The sequence below is a fragment of the Durio zibethinus genome, chromosome 4, assembly GCF_047325235.1.
Source record: "Durio zibethinus cultivar Kanyao isolate XHJ-2024 chromosome 4, ASM4732523v1, whole genome shotgun sequence".
NCBI classification, from domain to species: Eukaryota; Viridiplantae; Streptophyta; class Magnoliopsida; order Malvales; family Malvaceae; genus Durio; species Durio zibethinus.
In genome coordinates this window covers 31,479,888-31,499,199 of record NC_143165.1, presented here as the reverse complement: position 1 = coordinate 31,499,199, position 19,312 = coordinate 31,479,888, and positions in this window count along the sequence as shown.

Here is a 19,312-nt window from a genome sequence, read left to right as displayed (position 1 = left end):
TTTTCATTATTTGTTAACTGTTTGAGTTTTTTACTCTGTTAGTTATGTTGTAAGCCTATTAAAAGGTTGATTGAATTTATTAGAAACGCAGAGTAATTTATTTATAATTACACAAAATTAGTTATTTCTTTTGAGGTGGTGATTTAATTTTAGAAAGCCTACTTCCTTTCTCAACAAAGTTTTTGGTATTAGAGCCCTAAGATCCTTATCCATTTTTTGTATCCATTGAATTGTCAACAATGACAGTAAATAGTAGTTCAAATGTAGCCTAATCTCTCATTACCATGTTTGATGGAAAAAGTTACAACTTTTGGAGTATTAAGATAAAGATACTCTTCAAATCTTAAGATCTTTAAAATTTTGTAGAGACTGGATATGATGAGAATGATAATGATGAAGGACGGGTAAAATACAACAAGAAGAAGGATTTTAAAGCCCTATTTATCATTCAGCAAGCAGTTCATGAGACATTTTTCTCCAGGATTATAGCAGCCAACACTTCAAAGGAGGGAAACTTTACAAAAAAAATTGTAAGGCTCTTCAAAAGTTATTGCTGTAAAACTCCAAACTCTCTGGCTTGAGTTTGAAACTTTGATGATGATAAGTAAGGAAACAATGCAAGATTTTCTTTCTAGAGTAATTTCTATTGCTATTCAACTAAGATCTTATAATGATAAGATTATTGACGAGACTGTTATTTCTAAAATTTTATGAAACCTAACTCCAAAGTTAGTTCATATAGTTGCTGTAATAGAAGAGTCTAAGAATTTGTCTATATTTTTCTTTGATGAACTAATAGATTTTTTGGAAGCTCATGAGGTAAGGTTGAACAAATCACAAGAAAAGACTAATGAGAAATCATTTCAAGTGAAAAGGGAAGAAACTAAAAAGAGAGTGTCTATTGGTAAAGGACATGACAAATGAGGCTTTTATGAAAAAGGGTGTGACAAAAGTAAAGGAGTAAGCCATTCTAATGGACAAGAGAGGTAATCTATTAGTGAGCAAAAAAGGAGCAGGAGCGCTGTCCAGTGTTACAATTACAAGAAATTTAGGCATGTAAAGGTAAATTGTTGGAACTAAATGAGCTATATAGAGGAAGAAAGCAAAGAAAGTAAGTTATTCATGACCTATTTAGCTACTAATGAAGTTCTAATTGATGTTTGGTTTATGGATAGTGGATGCTCAAATCATATGACCTTAATAAATCGTTGTTTAAAGATCTTGATGAATCATAAAAGTTGTAAGTCAAACTTAAGGATAACAAGTAGATGCAAGTTGAAAGAAAAATGTACCATTGTAGTGAAAGCAAGCAATGGTAAAATAAAATTACTTTCTGATGTCTTCTTTGTTTTTAATTTGGTGCATAGTTTGTTAAGTGTTGGATAACTAGTGGCTGATAGATGTGCAATTGTGTTTGAAAATAGAGTATATGTGATTAAAGATAAATTTGAGCAACCTACGGTGAATGTGCATATGACAGAAAATAAGATGTTTCCACTTAAAATTTCTAATGTGAAAAAGCAAGCTCTTATTATTAGTAAGAAGGATGAATCAAAATTGTGGCATTTGTGATATGGACATCTCAATATCAAAGGCTTGCAGTTACTAAATAAGAAAGGTATGATTCTTGGATTGCCTCAAATTAGATCTCTTGATTTATGTGAAGGGTGTATTTATGAGAAACAAGCAAGAAAGTTGTTTTCAAGTGGATAGTCGTGGAAAGCTTCTGAATGCCTTGAATTGATACATGCTGATCTATGTGGGCCTATGAGAATTACATCACTTGGTGGGAGTATGTATTTTTTGCTCTTTACTGATGATTGTAGTTGAATGAGTTGTGTTTATTTTTTAACCAATAAGTCAGAGACTTTTAAGAGTTTTAAAAAATTTAAGACTTTTGTGGAGAAGCAAAGTGGAGTTCTTCCCACTGATGGAGGAAAAGAATTTTTATCTAATGAGTTTAACCTTTTTTATGAGAAAAATGACATTTATAGGGAATTGACTACACCTTACACCCTAGAGCAAAACGATGTAGCTGAAAGAAAGAATCGTATTATTATGAAAATGGCCAGAAGCTTGTTCAAGCGAAAGAACTACCGAATCATTTTTAGGCTAAATCTAATTTGGAAAAGCAAGCTCTTATTATTAGTAGGAAGGATGAATCAAAATTGTGGCATTTGTGATATGGACATCTCAATATCAAAGGCTAGCAGTTACTAAGTAAGAAAGGTATGATTCTTAGATTGCCTTAAATTGGATCTTTTAATTTATGTGAAGGGTGTATTTATACGAAACAAGCAAGAAAGTTATTTTCAAGTGGATAGTCGTGGAGAGCCTCTGAATGCCTTGAATTGATACATGCTGATCTATGTGAGCCTATGAGAATTACATCACTTTGTGAGAGTATGTATTTTTTGCTCTTTACTGATGATTGTAGTTGAATGAGTTGGGTTTATTTTTTAACCAATAAGTTAGAGACTTTTGAGAGTTTCAAAAAATGTAAGACTTTTTTGGAGAAGCAAAGTGGAGTTCTTCCCACTAATCAAGGAAAAGAATTTTTATCTAATGAGTTTAACATTTTTTGTAAGGAAAATGGCATTTATAAGGAATTGACTACACCTTACACCCTAGAGCAAAATGGTGTAGCTGAAAGAAAGAATCGTACTATTATAAAAATGGCCAGAAGCTTGTTCAAGCGAAAGAACTACCAAATCATTTTTAGGCTAAAGCTATGGCAACTGCTATTTACTTGCAGAATCTTTCTCCTACAAAAGTAGTCCTCAATCAGACACCTTATGAAGCTTAGAGAGGTATAAAGCTAACGGTAAACTACTTAAAGATTTTTTGTTGTATTGCATATGCTTTAGTTAATTCTCAAGCTTGTCACAAACTTAAGGAAAAATCTAAAAAATGTAATTTTGTGGGATATTGCACTCAATCCAAAACATATCATCTATATAATTCTTTTAGTGGCAAGGTGATTATTAGCAGAAATATGGCCTTTGATGAAGATACAAGTTAGGAGTGGAATGGCATAAAAGAGACAACTCAAATTATGATTTCAAGTAAAAGTGAGAATCCAAGTGAGAATGCAGCAAATGAAGATGTTGAATCAAGCCACACGAACTCTTCAAGTAGTTTTTATTCATCGACTTTCTCATCTCACTCCCCACCTCCAACATTATGACACAATAATTCACTTTATTTGAAAAGAATTATTATATGAAACACCTCCAAAAAAGTTTAAACCTTTGAAGGATATTTATGAAACTTATCAATTTGCTCTCTTTGTTTCAGATCCTACAACTTTTGAAAAAGCAACAAACCAAAAAGAATGGCAAAATGCAATGCAAGAAGAAATTATGGCAATCTAAAAAAATAAAACATGAGATATGGTATATCTACCTAAAGACAAGAATGCAATTGACCTCAAATAGGTGTTCAAAATAAAATACCACATTAATGAAACCATACAAAAACACAAAGCCCGATTGGTGGTAAAAAGATACTTGCAGCAACAAGATGTTGATTTCAAAGAAACTTTTTCTCCAATTGCTCGATTTGAAACTATAAGAATTATATTAGCTTTGGCTGCATAACTTCATTGGCTTGTTTATTAATTTGATGTTAAGTCTACCTTTTTAAATGGAGACTTGAAAGAAGAGGTATATGTCAATGAACCTGAAGGGTTTGTGATCAAAGACAATGAGATAAAGGTGTACAAGCTAAAGAAGGCATTTTACGGACTGAAGCCAGCACCACAGGCATGGTATAGTAAGATTGATAGCTATTTTTATCACAATAGATTCACAATGAGTGAGAATGAGCCTATTTTTTATGTGAAAAAAAAGAGAGGATCTTATAATTATTTACTTTTATGTTGATATTATTTATATGGGCTTATGTGATTCTCTTGTTGCTGAATTTAAAGCTAACATGATGAGAAAATTTGAAATGTTAGACATGGGTTTGTTGCATTATTTTTTGGGGCTTAAGGTGAAGCAATGTGAGGATGGAATTTTCATTTCACAAAGTAAGTATGCAATGGATCTACTTAAAAGATTTAATTTGCTCAATTGCAATCCAGCTGCCACACCCATGAACATGAATGAGAAGTTACAACTTAAAGATGATTTAGAAAAGGCTGATGTAAAAACTTTTAAAAGCTTAGTAGGAAGTTTGATTTATCTGACCCATACTAAATTAGATATTGCATTTTCTATTAGTGTAATATCTAGATTTATGCAAAGTCCCACAAAACATTATCTTTGAGCGACAAAAAGAGTCTTACGTTATATTGCTGGAACTAATGATTTTAGGATTTGGTATTGGCAAATTACAAACTTTAGGTTATATATATTTACAAATAGAGATTGGGCAAGTTCATTGGATGATAGAAAAAGTACTTCGACAAGTGTTTTCACTCTTGGATCAAGTGCCATCACATGGAGTTAAAAAAAAAAAAAAACTATAGCTTTATCATCTTTAGAAGCTGAGTATGTAGTAGCAACTTCAACATCTTGTCAAGCAATTTAGATTAGAAGACTTCTCACAAATCTTTGTCAGGTTCAAGATAGAGCAACTAAACTTTTTTGTGACAACAAGTTAGTAATTGTTATGACAAAGAATCCGGCATTTCATAGGAGAACAAAGCATATCGACATTTGCTTTCATTTTATTTGTGACTTAGCTGCAAATGGATAATCAAAATGGAGCATTGCAGAATGGACGAGCAGCTAGCAGATCTTCTCGCCAAAGCACTTTCAAGAGAGAAATTTTTTTACTTTAAATTACACCTTGGAGTATGTGATTTTGAATAAAATGAGAGTGTTAAAGAATTATTCAAAATCGAGTTTACGTTTAGGCTCAATGTTTTGGTTTTTAGGATATAGTTGGTAGTAGACATTGATTTTTAGGATATGGTTAGTAGTAGTGATTATACGAGGCGGGTGGTTTTTAATATTCAGTCACTTTCTTCACTTTTCCATTATCTAATAATTATTTGAGTTTTTTACTCTATTAGTTATGTTGTAAGCCTATTAAAAGGCTGGTTGAATTTAATAAAAATACAAAGTAATTTATTTATAATTACCCAAAATTAATTATTTCTTTTGAGTCGATGATTTAATTTTAGAAAGCCCACCTCATTCCTCAACAAATTTTACTTTGAAAGTTAGATTTTGCAAGATATAGAGGTGATTTGATAACATCGGCAAAATATTTTGTTTTACAGTAGATTTTTCCTCGTGGTTGAAATTTGATGTTTGAACTAACATTTGAATTTTTAGACTGTTTCAATAATATAGACAAATTCATAGTCACTATCCAATATTAGTTCTTTTGGCTTATCCAGCACCATGCATGGTGAACACAGAAAAGTTTGGCAGAACATTCAAATAAACCATGGCTTTATGTAGGGGACTTCAACGTGATTCTGTGGGAGGCCAAGAAAATGAGAGGTAATACTAGATTGGCGTGGCAAATGGAGGCGTTTAGGCGTGCAACTGAAAAAGCTGGATTAAAGGACTTGGTATGTAGAGGGCCATGGTACACATGGGAAAGAAGGAATAGAGCCCATACGGTGATTAAAGAACGGCTTGACAGAGGATTTGGAAACAAAAAATGGATAGAATTATTTCCTCTATACACAGTAACAAATTTGGTCCCTACAGTATCTAACCATAATCCAATTCTAGTGGACAATCAAGGGTGTGTGGTAGCACAAAGGAGAAGGAAGAAGAAAAAAAGGTTTTACTTCGAAGCTGTATGGATGGAAGAAGAGGGAATAGAGGAGATTATCAAGGCTGAAAGGGGGGATGTATGCAGGGAGGATTTCATGCAAAAGCCATGCACATGGGGGAAGCTTTAACCAAGTGGAGTAAATCTAAGGTTTTTAGTGCTACGTGGAATCTACAAAAGCTAAGGGATGAGCTTGCCGAATTGTCAAACATGGACCCTGATGTGATGAGGCGGACAGAGGAAGTTAAGCGGGATATCAACGAAACCATGGAGAAGGAAGAAATATATTGGGCTCAGAGGTCGAGGGTGGATTAATTGGTTACGAGAGGGAGATAAAAATACTTCCTTTTTCCATGCTCAAGAGACGAACAGGAGGATGAATAATTATATTAAGGGACTGAAAGATGAGAATAGGACATGGCTTCAAGATGAGAAATGGATGTAAGATGTTAGTAGTTTAGAATATGGTGCTTTTTATATTGAATAGAAAGATTTAATTATTGATTAATCAAATTAATTTTTGTATTAATTTATTTATATTTTAAATAATTATGTTTGAATAAAAATAATTATCATGTAACAAATAATTATAATTATATGAATATAAATAGATTATTATTTACAAATGTCATGATTATACAGAGAGTCATAATCATCTAAATATAAATTTATATCTGTTTATTCATTATAAATAAATCTTTTCGTATAATAATTTTTATTACTTGTGATTGAAGAATTTAAGATTTTATTGTATCTTAAAGGCATAATTGCCTTTAAGAATATGTTTTTCATGTTTTAAAGCTAAAATTTTTTTTTATTATTTATTTTTTTTAATAATTTAAAGATAATTATGAGAAATTTATATTTCGCATAAAAAAGATACAAAAAAAAAAATTGCATGATTTAGATATGAATATTAAAAAAGTGTTCTTAAGTGGGCCTTATTGACTGATAATGAAAGGCAATCTCTTATGGCACCAACCACCGAACAGGAGAATAAGAAAGCCCTGTGGTCTCTTAAGCCTTTCAAAACGCTAGGGCTGGACAGACTTCATCGTTTTTTTTTTTTTCTTTCGACATTATTGGTGTAAAGTTAAAACCAATATGGTGACTACCTGCAAAGAAGCCTTGGAGAAGGGTAAACTGCTAGACGGTTTGAATGGGGACTCTAATTACTTTGATCCCAAATAATCAATCTTTAACAACGATAAACCTCTTCAAATCGATTAGCTTACTCAATACCACTTATAAAGTGGTGACGAAGTCATGGTTTAAAGACTTAGACCATTGTCCAAGAGACCATTCACACTATGACGAATAAAAAAAAAAAAAGAGAAGTCTAGGAACATGATAGTGAAGCTTAATTTAGGAAAGGCGTATGATCATCTAAAATAGGGGTTTATGCGAAAAGTTCTGATCCATTTTAATTTCACTGAGAAATGGACATCATTGATTATGGACTGCATCTTTTCCTTGAGTATGAATGTAATGAGGAATGGGGGCAAATTGGAATAGTTCGAACCTTCTAGAGGGATCCGACAAGAGGACCTTTATCTCGATATATTTTCATATTATACATGTAGTATCTTAATCCCATGATTCAGGGAGCCTGTGAAGGGAATAAATGGTGCTCCATTAAAGCATCAAGAAAGGGACCAGAGTTGTCTCACCTCCTTTTTGCGAATGATGTCATTCTTTTCTCTAAGGCTTAGAACAGCTTATAATTTTCGACGTTGCTGTTAAGAGTAACATTAAACTTCAACCACCCCTTCTAATAGGAAAATTTGAAAAAGTGTCCTTGTGGTGGTTCTTCTACCATAGCCCATCACTGCCTCACAATCATGCAATCGATGAAGATGGGGACCAGGTCTTCCTCCTTCAATCGACAAAAGGGGACAAAAGGTCACTCGACCTGCATCTCCATTCCCCTTTTGTTAAAAAATAACTTCGTTGGCAGAATCTAGTGTATGCATTCCCAAAGAAAGAACTGTAGCGTAGGGAAAATATTAAGTTTCCAAATCCATGTCCAACTTTCTCTTTCGGCATGCAATCTTTGAGGGTTTCTATTGGATGCTATTTCATAAGCACTGACTGTGAGAAGTCTTCATTGTGTGAATATTTCCAGCAGAGAGTATCTGTTCCATATTGTTGAAAAGAGAATGGAATACTCTGTAATAACCCAAGGATTTCCTCTGAGAATTGTATAAAAGTATTGAAGAGACCATAAGCCTTTCCACCTCGCCTCACGTCTTTCACTATGAGAACATCTTCACCATTCATGAGAGGTCCCTTGATCTTAGTTCTAATATTGCCTTGTCCGATCCAATTATCAAACCAGAAGCTAACTTTTGAACCATCATGAACAATCCATCTCATTCCCTGTTCAATGATCTTTTGACATTTTTCATGGACTTTCAAACCAAAAAAAAAAAAAAAAAAGCATTAGAGTCTCTTTTGTTTCTCCTACCAAGGCTAGTGTTGCCTGTGACTATTCTGAAGTGAATGCAGTAGTTCCTTTCAGTACATAACATTCAATTGCTTAAAGCCTTCTTGATCCAACTGTAATTTCATCTGAAAACAGCATAAAACCTTTTACAAGGGAGTCTTTAAAATGTTCTTCTATCAATGTTGAAAGTGCTGAAGGTGCTCTAAATGCCATCAAATTGCATGATGTTACCTGTCTAGATGAGTCAGGTACGTTAGACACACCTGGTATGGTTGAGAACAATTCTGAATATGAATCAGAGCCTTATCCAGATAAGTCAGGCACAGTGGAGGTGCCTGCTATGGCTGAAAATAATTCTGAATTTGAAGCAGGGCATTCTCTGAAATCATCTCCAAAAACTTCTGCCCTAGATTTTGAAAACCTTGGAAGTGCTGTAATGTCTGCAAAACTTGATGTTGATGATGTCCCTCGTGCGACTTCAAATTTTTCTGCTATTACTAAGAATAAATTAGGAAAGGAAACAAAACCTTCTTTGGAAGAGTCTTTACAATCTTCTGCCACCGAGAGAGGAAACCTTGAGGCTCTCAGTATTTCCACTAAATCTCATGCTCTTAGTGATCATTACCCAGTAGCTGCAGCTTCTGAATGTTGTGGTGAAGTCATTTTTGGTCGTCCAAAAGTTAATCCGATGATCCTTCTGTTGCTCCTGTAGTGGCTAATATGGCAGCAGGCAACGATAAGGTTTTGCATGAGGCTTCCGATAATGTGGATGGTCCAGCTAGTGGGAGTGAAAATACGAGGGACTAGATATCAGACGCATCCACTTTATTGCTTCTGAAATTTACTACTATAGAACTTATGCCTAAAGATAATGAGTTGCAACTGCCATCGGCTGTTGAAAGGGGAGATGATAACTCTGTTGATATTAGTAATGAGGAAGTAGGCCCTTCTGAACAACCAGCATCTTCTCTGAAGGATTTTGTTTCTGAATCTGCTAATGTAGATTTTGAACCTGGGGATCATGGTAAGGTGAAGCCCTCTTTGGGATTGAGAGTTTACGGGGGGGGGGGGGGGGGGTTCATGTGGACAGGGATGTTGACCCTTTGGAAATGGAAGCATCCATTGAGAAAGATATTGCAGCTGTGCCATCCAGCATGGAGCTTTTTCCTGAAGATCACAGTAAAATGCATCTTCGAGTAGGAGTTGTAGGTAGTGAAGGTGATAGTATTCGGGTTAGAAACACAAAAGTTGACCCCTCATAAGCACATGCAACTTCACCAGAAGTTACCACCAATGAGTCCCCTAAAGGAGAGCATGTTTTAGATTATCAATTTCAAGAGCTTTCAAGAATCGAGAAGGTAGAAGCATGATTATATTTGAAATTTATTTATTGATGTAAATTCTTATATTGAGTTAAAATATAATAATTTTAAAACTTTTATTAAAATATTAAGATATCAACTAGTTATCTTTCACTAAAGGTAGATTTGGAGGCCTCCTATTTAAAAAAAAAAAAAAAAAAAGGAGAAAACCACCAAATAGTGAAAAAATAAATAAAATAACAACTTGATTAAGTATATATGATATGTTGATAATTGAATGAGATATTCTTTAATAAAAGAATGCATCTTGCGGATGGTGATGGTGATAAGAATAAAATAAAAATAAAAATGATCACTATAGTGTTGTAAGATTTTAGTATAATTTTATTAGCAAATTATATAAGCTAGTAAGTTAAACACTTGTTATAATAAAGTCATAAAAAAATCCTTAAAAATCTTAGAAAGACTAAAATTTTTTGGTTTATTTATTAAGTTTATTCGATTGTACTAGAAATATAATTATATTAAAAATGTATAAAAGTATGAAAATAGAATAGTTGAAATTAATAAATATAGAGTTATGGTTACAATAAAACCAACTATTTCTTAAAATGATAAGAATAAGACAATAATGTCTTGAGCATATAAATGATATGTAAAATGAAAAGTTTGAACATATTAGCCTAAAGTGATTATAATAGAAATTTAATCTCAAGTAGGAGTAATTACTATAAAAAAAAATTGAATTTCAAAATATTTGGTTAGTAGTACTACAAGTAGAATGGATTTAAACCCTTACTATTAAACACCAATAATGGGAAGTCAACTTTGAATTAGTAACCTCTAATTACAAAGTTTAATAGGTAAAAATAAGTTATTGTTATGTGTCTGTTAAATACTAATAAAATCTATTCAAATTTTAGAAACTAGTGTGATCGATTGCATAAGAATGATGAGTTTTTATACTCTTAATGGAGTTTTAAATGTCTAAAGTAATGAAAATATAATGGAAACTCTACCTATGCAAACATAGAAGGGGTGCCACTTCAACAAAAAGAATTGGAGTTTCTCTTGTAAATGTTTATGAATAGGATAAATACATAGCTATAATAATACTAAAAACAGTTATAAACCTCTGACAGAAAAATAAATAAGTATTATATGTATTATATCTTCAATTCTAACACTATGAGTTGAGGTTTAATCTGCGGACACCATCAACTTCATTAGAATTCTAATATATACATGCTAATTGAAGGTTTAAATCGAAAGATATCTTCTTGTATTCATAATATTTATTTGTGTGAAAGGTAAAAATTAAGCACCAACATTGCAAACTAGTGAAAGATTGTTGATAGTTTAGAATGTGGTGCATCCTACATTGGATAGAAAGATTTAATTATTGGTGAATAAAATTAATTTTTGTATTAATTTTATTTATATTTTAAATAATTATATTTGAGCAAAAACAATTATCATATGACAAATGGTCATAATTATTTGAATATAAATATATTATTATTCACAAAGGTCATGATTATACAGAAAGTCATAATAATCTAAATAAAAATTTATATCTAATCATTCATTATAAATAAATCTTTCAGTATAACTATTTTTACTAATTCTGATTAGAGAGTTTGAAGCTTTGTTATATCTTAAAAATATAATTGACTTTAAAAAAATCTTTTTCACACCTCAAAGTCAAAATTCTTTTCTATTATTTATCTTATTTTATTTAGTTTTTCTATCATAAGGTAAGGTGGTGCAGTACTTCAAAGAACTTTTTGAAACTCAAACATCGAACTAATTTTAGGATATTCTGGATGCTGTGGACTCAAAGGTGAGATGGGAAATGAATGAACAGCTTGTGGCTCTGTTTACAGTTGAGGAGATCAAAGAGGCAGTTGCAAAGATGCATCTAACAAAAGCGCCGGGCCCGGACGGTATGCCTGCTCTTTTTTTATCAAAAGTTTTGGAACACTGTTGGAAATGATCTAATACAGTTCTGTTTGTCTGTTTTGAATAGGAATGAAACTTTACGAGATGTCAATTGTACTAATATAGTCTTGATTCCTAAAGTTAAGAATCCTAGGCAAATCTCCAACTTCCATCCCATTAAGTCTTTGTAATGTCTGCTACAAAATCATAGCAAAAGTCCTAGTAAACCGCCTTAAGCATGTCTTTCCCCATTGTATTAGCGAGTATCAAAGTGCATTTGTGCCAGGTAGACTTACCCTGACAATGTTCTGATTGCCTATGAGATGATCCATAAGCTTAAGACAAAACGTTTAGGCCGGGAGGGGTTCGCATCTCTTAAGCTAGATATGAGTAAGGCTTATGATAGGCTCGAATGGTTCTTTCTTGAAGGTATCATGTGCAAGCTGGGTTTCCATAACCAATGGGTGTCTTTCATTATTAATTGTATCACATCGGTTTCTTACTTTATAGTGTTCAATGGTGATACTACAGAGAGATTCTTTCCAAAACGTGGATTACAGCAAGAAGATCCGCTTTCGCCATATCTGTTTCTATTATGCACTAAAGGCCTCTCAACACTTCTGTAGAAATACCAAAGAGATGGGCTTCTAAATGGAGTCAGCGCAAACAAGAACGGGCCTAGTATCAACTACCTTTTTTTCGCAGATGATAGCTTGCTATTTCTGAAGGCAAGCTAAATTGATTGTGGAAGGGAAGGTTCAGGCCAGAAGGTAAACCTACTCTTATATTCTTTAGCAGAAAAGTCAGTGAAGCATGCCAAGAAGGTGTTAAGCAGATCTTAGAGGTGCAAGAATCCTCTAACCCAGAAAAATATCTTCGGCTGCCAACCATGATTGGGAAGAACAAAAGAAATGCATTCAGGAACATTGTGGACAGAATCCGGATAAAAATAGGGTAGTGGAGTAGTCGAACATTATCACTGGGAGGAAAGGAAATATTCATAAAGGCAGTGCTACAAGCAATTCCTTCTTATGCCGTGAGTTGTTTCCTCATGCCAAAGGCTTTTTGCCAAGAACTCAATAGCATTATTAGTAAGTATTGGTGGAGTGCTAAACAGGATGGGAAGGGGCTTCATTGGTTGAAGTGGGAGAGGATGTGCACTAGCAAATGGGACGGAGGAATGGGCTTCAGAAATTTTTAGCTGTTTAATCGAGCTCGCTTGGCGAAACAAGGTTGGCGACTACTGGTGAATTCGGAGTCCTTGGTCCACAAGGTATTACGTGAGAAATATTTCCCAATTCTAGTTTTCTGGAGGCAAACTTGGGAAGCAACCCATCTCTTACTTGGAGGAGTATTTGGGCGGTGAGAGAGGACTTCAAGGAAGGGCTTGCTTGGAGGGTTGGCAATGGTGACAAAATCAGGATATGGAAGGACAAGCGGCATCCAGGAAACATGATGTTACCGTACAGGAGAGAGACGCATGAAAGACTAGGGAAGGCCGCAACCGTGAAAGAACTGGTTCAAGTTCACATAAGGAGCTGGAATGTTGACTTGCTCAGGAATTTATTCACGGAGGAAGAAACAGCCCAGATACAAATGATCTCATTAAGCAACGGGGACCATGCAGACGTGCGGGTATGGTCCAAGGAAAGGAATGGTAGGTTTTCTGTCAGGAGCATGTATAGATGGTTCGCCAGTCAGCAAGATAAAAATACGGCGGCTAGGAGGACAGTGATGGAAAGGAAATATTACAGGAAACTGTGGAGGATGCAGATCCCAAAGAAAATAAAAGTGTTCAGGTGGAAATTAAAAAATGGTTTTCTCCCCGTTTATCAGCAGCTCAAGCAAAGAGGAATGGAGGTGGAGACAATATGCCCCAGGGGTGGCCTCTTGAAGGAGCCAATCACACACGCATTGTGGCAGTGTGAACAGGCCAAATGTCATGGGCCGCGCGTTTCTTATTTTGAAATCATGCGTTCATGTGACACCAAGATTACTTATAGTCAAAGTCAGATTTTTTTTGAATCCATTTTCTCAGGGACAGCTTGATATAGATCCTTCAAGTTGCACACTAGTGAACCTTTCTTCACACGGACCTTATAGGGTCACACATTTCTAAATTTGAGAGGGAGGAACCCAACTCCCATCAACACATCACTCTAAGATTCTCACTGTGGCTTCAAGCACCCATCTTAGCCCATAAGGCTTAAGGTCTTGAGCTTCGATCCTCGAATTCTCATAAGAGCGTACAGCTTGGTTCTCATGATATTATTATTTTCTGGCATGATGAGAATTTAACACCATACCCGCCTGTATTGTACGTAAGCTCTCGTGCCAAGATCTTGTAAGCATAACACATATGCTGGTCAGCAGCTAGTCCTGAGCCTAGAGGCTTATCTCATCTCACGAAACTCAGTTCTTAGGGCCTAAGCCCTTAGCCTTGATCCAGATTGCCCACACGCATGATTGATACCCAACATCATGCTAGTCCTACATGGTGGACTTAGGTGTGCTGCCCCAGCTGTAACATCCCTCTACCGATTGGCCACAAAAGTCTAGTAGCGTGCCTACCTGCTAGCCCATTCATCCCTCAAACTCGATGGTATCCCTCCTATGCAAACACCATCTTATAATCCTTCCGATCAATGAGGGGAAACCGATGGGTATAATGAACGTTACCGTCTAACCCCAAGGCTCAATATGAAGGCGTGATATGAGGCTCGCCGACCCCAACCATCCTTGGGTTTACCATGACCCAAGGAAACACCGTGCCACACATGACCCTACGATGCCCACATACCTAAACACCATTTATGTCTAGGACTTGCTCACTTTAGACTAGTAAGGCTCTTGCATACCCGCTAACCAAAAGGGTGGTAGAGAGCCGACACAAGGTGTCCCCCTATAAAGAGCATAAGATATTTTTCTAATCTCCTACCAGGAATCATAAGACTGTCTAAAATGGGGACATTTTTCTCTTCAGCCATCTTAAGGCCTTTCTTCAGCTAACTCAGGACCCTATGACCTTTCTCTTAGTCCTCATAATTCTCTAATTTTGCTCGTTGCTCCATCAATCCACTCGAAGGTGCGTAGGCACACATGACTTCAACTGGTAGCACCTGACTGGTTAACTGGCTCTAAGGCGCCCATCACTACCTCACACTTGCCTATGTATTTTGGGGCCTAGGGCTCACACTGTCCACCTACAATATCAACGACATTTTTCTATGCTCAAAATGCCCACACACATCTTCGACCGATGGCACCCGACTGGTTACCCGACTCGAAGGTACCCACCTATTGGCTCGAACTTGCCTGCATATCTTACGGCCTAGGGCTAACACTACCCACACGTATGCTTCAGGACCACTATCTCGCCAACTTGGCCTCAACCGCTGCTCAACTCAGGGTCAGTCATAGTAAGATCGAGGCACACCAAGGCCTGACCATGACACTCTCCCTCACTTACTATGTCGATGCCCTCATTGAAGCCAAAACCACACCCAACTCTCTTGTTGCACATAGTTGACAATTACCCATATGTCTCTCACTTATGCCCTCAAGGATTGGATCAAGATCTCGTCACATGGGGCACTACCCACAGTACTCGTCCATTACCGATGTAGATGGGTCTCATCCTAACTTTAATGTACCTGTGCTCTGTTTCCATCTCGGATCATTAGACTCTATCTTAATTACTCAATATGTGCCATAACACTATTTCACCCATGATCACATCATGTTACGACCTCGAGGCACCTTTATTGATCATGACCCTCAATAGAATGAATGACTGCCTGCTTTGCCACTCATTGGTGCGCTTCTCTGGTTGGGGTGCTTAGGTTAACTGAACTCATACGGCACCACACGTGATATCATGGTAGCATTCAAACACTTCGATCATTTCACAATTTGAATTTTTTCGGCTCTTCCAAAGTCACCTATCCAGGTGTGGCCCTCTAGTCAATCGCCCTTGTAACGACACCTTAATGCACGCTATCTTGTTCTCTATCTCAAATTTAACCACAGTTCTTAACAAACTCATAGGCTTTACTGTCTTGACTCAATTTCATGGGGAAAACACCCTTATTCCCCATTTTTACTCAAACACGACTCAGTTCTGTACGCAACCACGTCTTTTTAATGGTTTCACAACTCAACTACCTTGACTTTGGCATAGCTTATAAGGCATCTCAAAGCCCATTCAATACCCAAAGATCCAGTGATCCAACCAATCACCTTGTCCACTAACTTGTTTGACTCAAAGATTCACAAACCCACTCAATTCTCAAGGTCCACTGACCTACTTAAACTCAAAGCCATCCCTTAGGCTTGCATTTTGCTCAATCTCAATTAGCTTATCCTTTACCCTGCTCAAATTCATCCAGTCCACTGATCGGATGCATAACTCAAATGCCTATACCTTCGGTATACTCAACTCAATTGATCCTCTGACCCACACATCTCAAGGCCTTGTCAATTAGCCAATTCCCTGTTGATTGTTCCATAGAACTACACATTATTGTGGCTCGCTAACCACCACCACTCATAACGCCACTTTTTTCAGCCAACTTAAAGTACGATCCAATGATCGACACACTCACGTGATCGTCTAACCATGAGAACTCGATCCACTAACCATCACAACTCAATTGCCTCTATAGAATGGCTCCACACTTGAACCTAAATACTCAGCTCATACCCTCGCTAGGGCACATGCGCCATACAACAAATGCACATATTAATAACTAATCTCAATACCAATGACTCATGTCCCTCAAGACAAAACTCGCTTTGGCCTATATGGCCTTACTCAGCACCATTTCATGGTGTATGCCCCTTTCACATATCAGTCTCACCATGGTTTCTTCCACCGTAAGAGCATTACAAGCCCGTATATGCCAACACCTTTTTTAAGTGAGGTTAGACTTATGTGCCCTTTTGCTTGGCATCTAAGAGTCTACTCGAAGGCCCTTCAACTAGGCCAATTTTTTTCCCACAACATACCTTATTGGTTCATTCCCGAGCCTTCATAGCCACAAAACCACATTCGTATAGTTTTTTTTAGCATAGTACTGCTTCAATTTCATGTTATCATGCCCACACTTGGGGCCACGTTAACCCACCATTGAGCCAAACATGGCTCTGATACCATAATGTCATGAGTCGTGTGTTTCTTATTTTGAAACTACTGTCTATACAGCACCAAGACTACTTATGGTCAAGGTCAGCTTTTCTCGAGTCCATTTTCTTAGGGACAGCTTGATATAGATCCTTCAAGCTACACATTAGTAAGCCTTTCCTGGCTCGGACCCCATAAGGTCGCACATTTTCAAATTTGATAGGAAGGAACCTAACTCCAATCAACACATTAGTCTAAGATTTTCACTGTGGCCTTGAGCACCCATTTCAGCCTGTAGAGCTTAAGGTCTTAAGCATCGACCTTTTTATTCTCATAAAAGCGCACAGTCTCGATTCTCATGATATTATTACTTTCTAGCATGGCAAGAACCCAACACCATGCTCGTCCGCATCGTATGCAAGCTTTCATGCTAAAATCCCGTAGGCACAACACATATGCTGGTCAACAGCCGCTCGAAACCTAGAGGCTCATCTCAATCCACGAAACTCGACTCTTAGGGCCTAAGCCCTTAGCCTCGATTTAGGTTGCCTGCACGTATGATTGACACCCAATATCATGCTAGTCCCGCATGAAAGATTTGGGTGTGCTGCTTCAGTTGCAGCATCCCTTTACCAATTGGCCACAAGGGTCCAACAGCGTGCCTGCCTGCTATCTTGCTCATCTTTCAAGCTCGATGGTACCTCTCCTATGCAAACACCATCTTATGATCCTTCCGACTCAATGAAAAGAAATCGAGGGGCATAGTGAATGTTATCGCCTAACCATAAGACTCAATGCGAAGGCACGATACGAGGCCTGTCAGCCCTAACTATCTCTTGGTTTACCATGACCCAATGAGACACTGTGCCACACTTGTGACCCTATGATGCCCGCCACCTAGATACCACTTGTGCCTAGGACTAACTCATTTTAGACTAGCAAGGCCCCTGTATGCCCACTAACCAAGGGGGTGGTGGAGAGTTGACACCAGATATCCCCTTATAAAAAGCGTAAAAGATTTTTTCAGTCTCCTACCAAGAACTGTAAGATTGTCTAAAATGAGGACACTTTTCTCCTCAACCATATCAGGCCTTTCTCCAGCTAACTTAAGGCCTTGTGACCTTCTTGTTGTTCCCCATAATTTTATGATTCTGGTTGTTGCTCCATCAACCCACTCGAAGGTGCCCGCACACGACTTCAACCAATAGTACCCAATTGGTTAACTGGCCCCAAGACGCCCGCCCACTACCTAGCACTTGCCCACATATCTTGGGACCTATGACTCACACTGTCCACCCATAATATCAACGAAATGTTCTTATACTCAAAATGCTCGCACACATCTTCGACGAATGGCACCTGACTGGCTGCCTAGCTCAAGGGTGCCTATCCACTAACTCAAACTTGCCTGCGCATCTTATGGCCTAAGGCTAACACTACATGCACGTATGCTCCAAGACCACCATCCTATCAATCTGACCTCAATCGTTGCTCAACTCAAGGTCAATCATGACAAAATCGAAGCATACCAAGGCCTGACCATGACACCAAGTCAGTGTGGGATAAGGCTGATGCACCTCAGTATGAGGAACATAATCCTGTTAGCAAATAGTGGCTGGGTCGAGAAGATAGCAGATACAATGGACATGGAAAGCTTGGAAAATGGCCTGGTGCTTGGCTGGGCAATATGGAATGCTAGGAACCAAGCAGTAAGACAGGGCATAACCCGTGATGCAAAAATGGTTGCCCAGTTTGCCCGAAACTACCTATGCGATTATAGGAGGGCAAACGAAACTCAGCAAACAAGGCCGTCAGAACGTGAAGTGCTGTAGGAGGCACCACCACGAGGATGTACGAAACTTAATTTTGATGGGGCCTTGAATATAAATGCTGGTAAAGAGGGAATTGGGGTGGTAGTGAGGGATGAAAGAGGACATTTCCTCGGTGCTGTAGCTGCAAACGTGGAACATGTGAAGGACCCATGCATTGTCGAGGCTTTAGCTGCGGCCAGGGCGGTGGAAGTGGCAAATTCATTAAGGCTAGAACGTGTTTTCCTCGAGGGAAATGCCATGATGTCATAAAGGGATGTGGACAAGTACAGGAAGACATGCCAAATGTGGGACATATCCTATAAGATGTGAGGGCCATAGGTAGCCTTTTCAGAAACTTAAGGTAGGACATGTGAGGAGAAAAGCTAATGGCGTTGCCCATTGTCTAGCTAAGCGTGCTTTGCATATTGTCTTAGAAACATGGTTTGGAGACTGTCCATCCATCATCCAGGTCATGATCCAATCTTAGTGTAACGCACTTCAGTAATACAACTGGACTGTTTTCAGAAAAATAAGTTCTTTGCTTGTCCTTAAATTCATTTGTTTTTATCATCGTTATCTTAACCTTTTTCAAGAGAAACACATACGTTGTACTAGCAATTTTAGTCAGAGTTAGACAGTCTAACCCGCAATCAACGAATTTTGATCTGATTTAATTTTTTAAGATTATTTTTTTTTAAATCAGATTTTAAGTAAATATTATTAAAAAATAATTAGATTCGATTTAAATAAATTCAATTCGATTTAATATTATATAAAAAATTATTTTTAAAATTTTAATATATATTTATATATTTATATTTTTAAAATAATATTTTATATTTAAAAAATAATATTTTATTAATTTTAAGTCGAATCGAGTACGATTTATATAAAATTGGATCAGATTTAAATTCAAATTTTATGATTATAA